Raw genomic sequence first — 7237 nt, 5'->3', positions numbered from 1 at the left:
GGCGCCCAAGACAAGGACTCACCTAAACCCTAGGCCTCCGGTTTCTTATATAAACCGAGGCCAGGCTAGTCAATAGACAATCTCATATTCATGACTACAATCTCGTGGTAGATACATGTACTCTGTACTACACCCATATGAATACAATCAAAAGTAGGACGTAGGGTTTTACCTCCATCAAGAGGGCCCGAACCTGGGTAAAATCCTGTGTCCGTGTTACCATCGCTCCAAGACGCCTAGCTTAGGACCCCTACTACGAGATATGCCAGATTTGACACCGACATTGGTGCTTTCATTGAGAGCCTGCTGGGTGATCATCATGGATTGATGGGGTGAACCAGGTGATGTTCTTCTGATTAGATCATCCTGTAATGAACAAATTATTTCGAGCCCTGTTGCTGGTCTGCACTAATTATTCGCAGATCAAAAGTATAGGCGGTCGTGTCCATGAGCGACAGGCACCACCCCGTTCCCTGATGATCTGATCATGGACGTGTTATGGCCGACTGGCCGCGAAGCGTACTAGAGCACCAGCCGAATACCAGTCCAACTAGTGGTCAAATTAGAGATGATCGGCCGCCACTATTTTTTTCCTCCACCGGCCGAAGTCCCAGGCCAAGTCCCCTGGCCAAATACTAGTCCAACTCCACGTGAAGCATCAGGGAAGTTATTCAATTTGTTAATTGGTATTATTAGTATAAGTGCAACACGATCTTCGAGATCTAATCAATGTGTAATATGCCTTAGCTTTGCTTTTCTAATTCACGTGTAGGCCAAATCTAATGCTTGATTTTTTGTTGATTCTTCGTCAATTGCCACTGCAATTTCTCCCGGAGGATGGTCTAGTTTAGTACTAGGTCACCTGGGATCTTGAAGAATTTCCTCGTCGGTCTGCTACATGCAAAATAATTCCAGGTTTCATCCTTCCTAACTATTTGGTTAGCACGCAAAGTTATTACGCATGGAATTTTTTCTGTTGACGTGTACTGCATTATTTTTGCAGAGAAATTCTACCGATGTTTGTACCTGGCGTTAGTCCGGCCAGCCTCTCCCTGTCACCTGGGCAGGCCAACCTTCGCCGACATCGCTGTACCACGACGCCATCGCGCAATCGAGCTAGTCTCAGCGCTCAGGCCATATTTACCAAACCTTTTTCACATAAATTAATTATGCACCTTTTTTTCACCATTATTATTTCTTGGTTGCACTACTTTGTGTGTGCAGGCAATCTATTTAGGTTGGGTCGCGCTAACACCTCGGCAAGGCGATATCGTCATCCCACCAACATTGGCCAAGTTGACGTGTGTCCCTGTGTCAACTTTTCCGCATTGTGGCTCCGCCTGGGCTGACCTTGCCGCCCAGGCCATATTTATTCAAAAAAAATCCCTTATGTCAGTTAAATAGAAGATTTTCTATTTTTGGACTGTAATATTTTATGTGCGTAGGTAATCACCTTTGACTATGTCACGCGGTCAACTCTAAGGGGCCAACAACGTCGTCCTGCCTACGTTGATCAAGTTGGGGAGTCCCCTCGGCGCACATCCCTTTGTCAGCATCACCACGCGACCGCTTCACCGGGCCGACCTCGACGCTCAGGCCATATCTCTTTCATTATTTACTTCACTTATATTAATTAAGTAGAAGATTTTTTTTAAATATACATTATTATCTGTCATTACTTTTGGTTTGCACTATTTTATCTGTGCAGCCAATTGACTTAGACTGAGCCGCGCTGTCGCCTCCGTCGACCAAATTATGTTGTGGCCTTGGCACGCTGTCCTAGGTTGGCAGCCCCGCGTCGTCGCTTTGTCAACCTACTCAGCCGAGACTCCGGTGTCACCCGCCGACCTGCTCCATCACCTCGGCTAGACTGGGGGCTTCACCTCTTCGAAGTGCCGAGCTCTTCGCTCGGCCACATCGGGCTTGGGGGCTGAGACCTCCTCCCGCACCAAGCTTGGACCGCATCATCAATGCCGAACACATTAACCAGCTAAGTTGCCTTCATGCTCACAGTTTTAAAAAAAATTAACTTGTGTTCGATTCGAGCAAGCATTATACTTTTTTTAGCAAAAAGTTGTTTGTGAAAAAAACTTCCTTGTCCAAACTTTGTTTGTGACACACAAATTCAAATACCCTGTTTACTTGGGGGCTCCCTTGCTGGAGCTTTTCCTCTTGCATATGATTATACTTGTACGGCTTCGTTCCTTGTTCGTGTATTACGCCACAATATGCACCATATTGACCTAAGTGATTTGCAAGCTGGGTTGCCTTGCTCCTGTGTTTACCCCTACGTCCCCGATTGTTCGGCTAGGGAGTAAAGAGAGCACCTCTGCGATTGTCACGATCGGGTCACCCGAGTCGGACCTCAGACTGAGTGAAGCCGAAAGCTAGCGCTCTTACTGTTTTCAATAATGGTCGGCACACAACGGAACTCATGAGTACAAAAAATCTATTGCACATGACTCATAGTGAGCAACCGAAGAAAGGTATCGGTGGGGGTACTATTTTCTTTGAAGATGCTTCTTACACTTCGTCGGTAATATAGGATAAGTTCCCTGAGCGTGCTTTGTCTGTTACAGCCTTATGGCCTGATTTCCTGGATATCGGAAACACCGTTGATATTCTCGACAGGGGGAGTACATAACACTTTTCGGCCCTTGGCCAAAGAGGGAGAAGCCGACGGTCGGTTAAGACGTGTTTAAAGTTCAGGTGAACACATATATGATATAAGTGCTTTGGTACATACAATCATTATACATAAAATTCTTTTACCCAAGTCACTCGGGGGCTTTAAATTTATGTGAGCTGTTTTATAATAAGTGTTCTTCTTCTTAGTCGTTGCAAAGTCTTTTTTCTATCAATCCTTTTTTCGACGCGAGTGTGTGGTCAATAGCCGGGGAGCCTAATTTCTCTCTCAAAGCCGCTAAAGTTTGCTAAACTGGCCTAATGAGAAGTACTCCGCCTTCAGGATAGGAGGTTGAAGCCGTAGGCTGACCCGCTTGAAGTCTTGAGATAGATTGTGTCATGTTAAAGCACGACAGAAGCACAATTTTTTAAGACCAATTTTCTGATTGGCACCGAACAATTGATCTAGTTCGGACGTCGAGTTTTTCCTGAGGTTTTTTGGTTTTCCAATCCTATGGCACTTTTCAACTATTAATGTGTTTTCCGCATAAGTCTCGCAGTGCAACGCCATACACCTTTAGAGATTCGGTAAAAACACTCGGATATTGCTATATATGCATCCGTTTTGAATTGTGCCTTCGGTCAATAGTTGGGTTGCCCGGCTCCTGTGCTTGCCTCCTATGTTCCGCTTTGTTCGGCTAGGTGTGCAAAGGGAGTACCATTGCGATTGTGCTTCCAGCTTGCATGGTTAAGCACCTTAGTGGAGAAAGCCGAAAACTGACTGTCACAATAAGCGTAAACTGGTCAGTGGTTCGATGACTGTATTAAATGACGGGCCGTTCATAACATTGGCCGAAGTATTTACGGCTTGACCTCGGCTGTCGCCAAACACTAACCGGGGGGCTACTTGCTGGCCTCCCAACTTTAAGCTCCTATGACTAAGTGAAAGTTATAAAGCCCGCATATCTGATTGCCTCGTTTCCGCTAAACACAACCGCCTTCGGGCACCGAGACGTCGGCTAAGGGTTGTTTTGTTATTTTGGAAACACCCTGCATAGCATCTACAAGGGGGTAGAAGCCGACGATGGGCCACTTTCAGATTATAAACGATCGCAACAGAAGTAAAAATTTGGGTTCATTTAGACCACAGAGTTTGGAAGCTTTCGATTAAATCCTCAGTATTTTCCTCCCACATTGATCGGAACTGAGGTTTCATGATCATGCTTAGCATGACAACCGAAAGAAAGGAACCGATAGCGGGATTATTTTCTTTGGACGATGTTTCTTATGTTAAACAATAATATAACATGTCTCCCTGCGTACCTTTGTTTATAAAACCATATGGCCGGATTGCCTTGTTTGCCGTAAATCTTTGCCCTCATAAAGGCTTTATAAAGTAGGCCAAGCACTTCTCGGCTGCTGGCCGAGGAGGTTGAAGCCGATGGTCGGTCAACAAAGTTTTGTACAATGCAGATCCGAGCATTAATGATGTAAAGTACTTGGATACATAGAGTCATTACACATAATTTGTGATTTTACTATGGATATCGATCCTTAATTCGGCCTCCCATGCCCGCATTAAGGCTCGAGGGCTACTAGGCTTCGGGCTTATTATTTATAAATATTAAAAGGGCACATCGATCCCCTGATCTGGTGTTGCTACCCGACCAGTGTCTCGGGGCTACTGCATTGACAATCCAATGCAGAAAATTTAAAGCACATTATAGTTTTCGAGGAGATTATTATCCTCAGGTTGGTCGGCCGCACCCAACCTGAGTCTTGAGGACTTTGCACGCTGCGTTTCTATTCCTAAGTTGCCGAGCTGGGAATTGATCCTCTGGCTAATTTTATGAATCGACCTGAGTCTCAGGGGCTACTAGGGTCAGCGGTTTGATATTTTCCTTCAGGTGCATCCCGGATATTAGGCCAACACACACCTTGAGGGCTACCGGCTATACATCTCGGCAGAGATTACATTGCATAATTCAGAATTAAATTCATAAAAATAAGCCCATGGCCGAGGTGGTGCACCACCTCGGATACGGTCCGACGTTGGTGCTCGACTACAATAGACACCCCGGAAGTAGTCCGGCATAAAGCTCGGACGCCAGTGGCTGGCTCCATAGAGGGAATTTCCGGCATCAAGCTCGGCTAAACTCCTTCAACTTTTTTGAACCAAGGTGATCCATGACACCTCGGATATAGTCCGGCGTTGGAGCTTGGACATAGTCCGGCGTTGGAGCTTGGACATAGTCCGGCGTTGGAGCTTGGACATAGTCCGACATTGGAGCTCGGATACATTCTGGCGTTGGAGCTCATAAGCGGTCTGACGTTGGTGCTCGGCTCCTAAAGATACCTCGAATGCAGTCCGGCGTTGGAGCTCGGATGCAAGAGGACGTTGCCGCTTGAGAACAACTTCAAACCCGAGGTGTGGCATAAAAATAACAACGCATTGATAAAGGCCGAAAACTTAAAGGGGCTCCTCGGATACCCAACGTGTAAACTCTTCGGATGCACTTCGGCGATCCTCAAGATCGAAGATGAGAAGATTTGTTGAACCAGCTTTCAAGACCGACGACCGAAGATGAAGAACAGTTCGGAAGAATTGAGGAGCGTCCCCAACTTGAAGACCGGTTCAGGGGGCTACTGACGGTGTCCTAGACTAGGGGGTACTCACCACGTCATCTCCCGATCAGTTGGATTGGGCCGAGGACCCCTATGGCCGTATACTCATGTGCCAGTTCGGACAACCCCTGTCGCACACAAGGAAGACTCCACAAGACTTGGCGCCCAAGACAAGGACTCTCCTAAACCGTAGGCCTCCGGTGTCTTATATAAACCGAGGCCAGGCTAGTCAATAGACAATCTAATATTCATGACTACAATCTCGTGGTAGATACATGTACTCTGTACTACACCCATACGAATACAATCAAAAGCAAGACGTAGAGTTTTACCTCCATCAAGAGGGCCCGAACCTGGGTAAAATCCTGTGTCCGTGTTACCATCGCTCCAAGACGCCTAGCTTAGGACCCCTACTACGAGATATGTCGGATTTGACACCGACAGCTACCACTAACTTTCTCTCATGCATGCACACGCCCTCCTCGCCCTCCCCCTCCCTCGATATTCTACCCACCGTGCACATTCATTTTTTTCTCTAGGTCGTTCTCCCAGAGTCTCCACAAATCCTTTCCGACACACACCGATTGATAAACCTCTCCAGCGAAACCTGCCTACAACATACACACGCACCTTCAATCTCCTCCTTTATGTGTCCTTGCCTCGTGTCTCTCATACGGTCCCACACACGTGTAAACTCTCGCCCCTCTTTTCATCGATCTCACAACCACACACTCCTCCCCCTATCTAGCTAGTAGCTGGGCCTCTCGCACCACCTCCTAGCCCCATTCTCTTTGTCTATCTGTCTCGCTGGGCCTTATTTGCCTCTAACAAATGGACGTACACCGACCGATCTCCCGCTATACATATAGGTAGCTACGTCCTTATAACTCGTTTTTACCCACGCGTCGATCGATCTACCTCATTAGTTATGTCTCTCCCTTCCTCCGACAAACAAAAATTGATCTACCGATCTAGTTAGGTTTGCTTACCAAACACATGGTTCCCCTTAATCATCCATGGATGCGTCCCGACAGATCTATCACACACAGGCACACACAGAAACACATCCCCACTCTTATTGATAACATTGCAGTTCCACCCTCAGTTTGTCTAGTAGGCCTCTCCCACCATCTTCCAAAAGCAACTCCATCACCCATCCATCACTCTACCCCTCTCCCTCCCTCTCTCTCTTTCTCTCTCTCTCTCTCTCTCTCTCTCTCTCTCTCTATCCCATCACATTTCCCGTCCTTCAGTTATGTATGGATGTCGACCGATCTCCCTCAAGACATAGCTGGGTCTCTCCTTCTGAACACGTATACGAGTCATTCTACCTCTATAGTTAGGCCTTTGCCTACCCCTCCCCCCACCCCCTCCCCCCACACACACCGATACATCGAGCGCTCTAGTCATGTCTCCCTGCCACACACAAACTTAACCTGTGCCCTCTGACGTTCCGGTAGGTCAGTCGCCCTATATCTTTGACTTGCACACACACACACACACACAATTTCGATGGCTCTCTTCATCGATCTCGCACCCACCCACTTGATCCTCTCTTCGACTCTATCGATATCTATGGCCCCTCCCTCTCTTCTCGTAGATCGCTCGACCCTCTATATATGATATGGATAGGCCTCCATTTCACACACATTGCATGCAAAATTTTGTCTAAGATGTCATCGACACATATTCCCACAAATACATTCACGAAATCAACCCCCACCCCCCAAAACAAAAAACACTCACGAACGCGGTTTGTATCTCTCACACACACCCACGTAGGTGGGGGACGTGGACGAAGAGAAGAGGTGCATGCACGACGCACGTACTCCCGTCTCTTTCCCAATCACACCCACGCGGGTACACGGTGGAGCTCATTTCTGTATGAAAAGGCAGCCCACATGGTAATTTGGCACGTGTACTGGTTGTCCACTTGGTAGAGGGAGGATCGTCTACCACGGGTGAACAAACAAATTGTGACTTGACG

This window comes from Triticum aestivum, chromosome 5B (genome assembly GCF_018294505.1).
Source record: "Triticum aestivum cultivar Chinese Spring chromosome 5B, IWGSC CS RefSeq v2.1, whole genome shotgun sequence".
NCBI classification, from domain to species: Eukaryota; Viridiplantae; Streptophyta; class Magnoliopsida; order Poales; family Poaceae; genus Triticum; species Triticum aestivum.
This window is presented reverse-complemented; position numbering follows the sequence as displayed.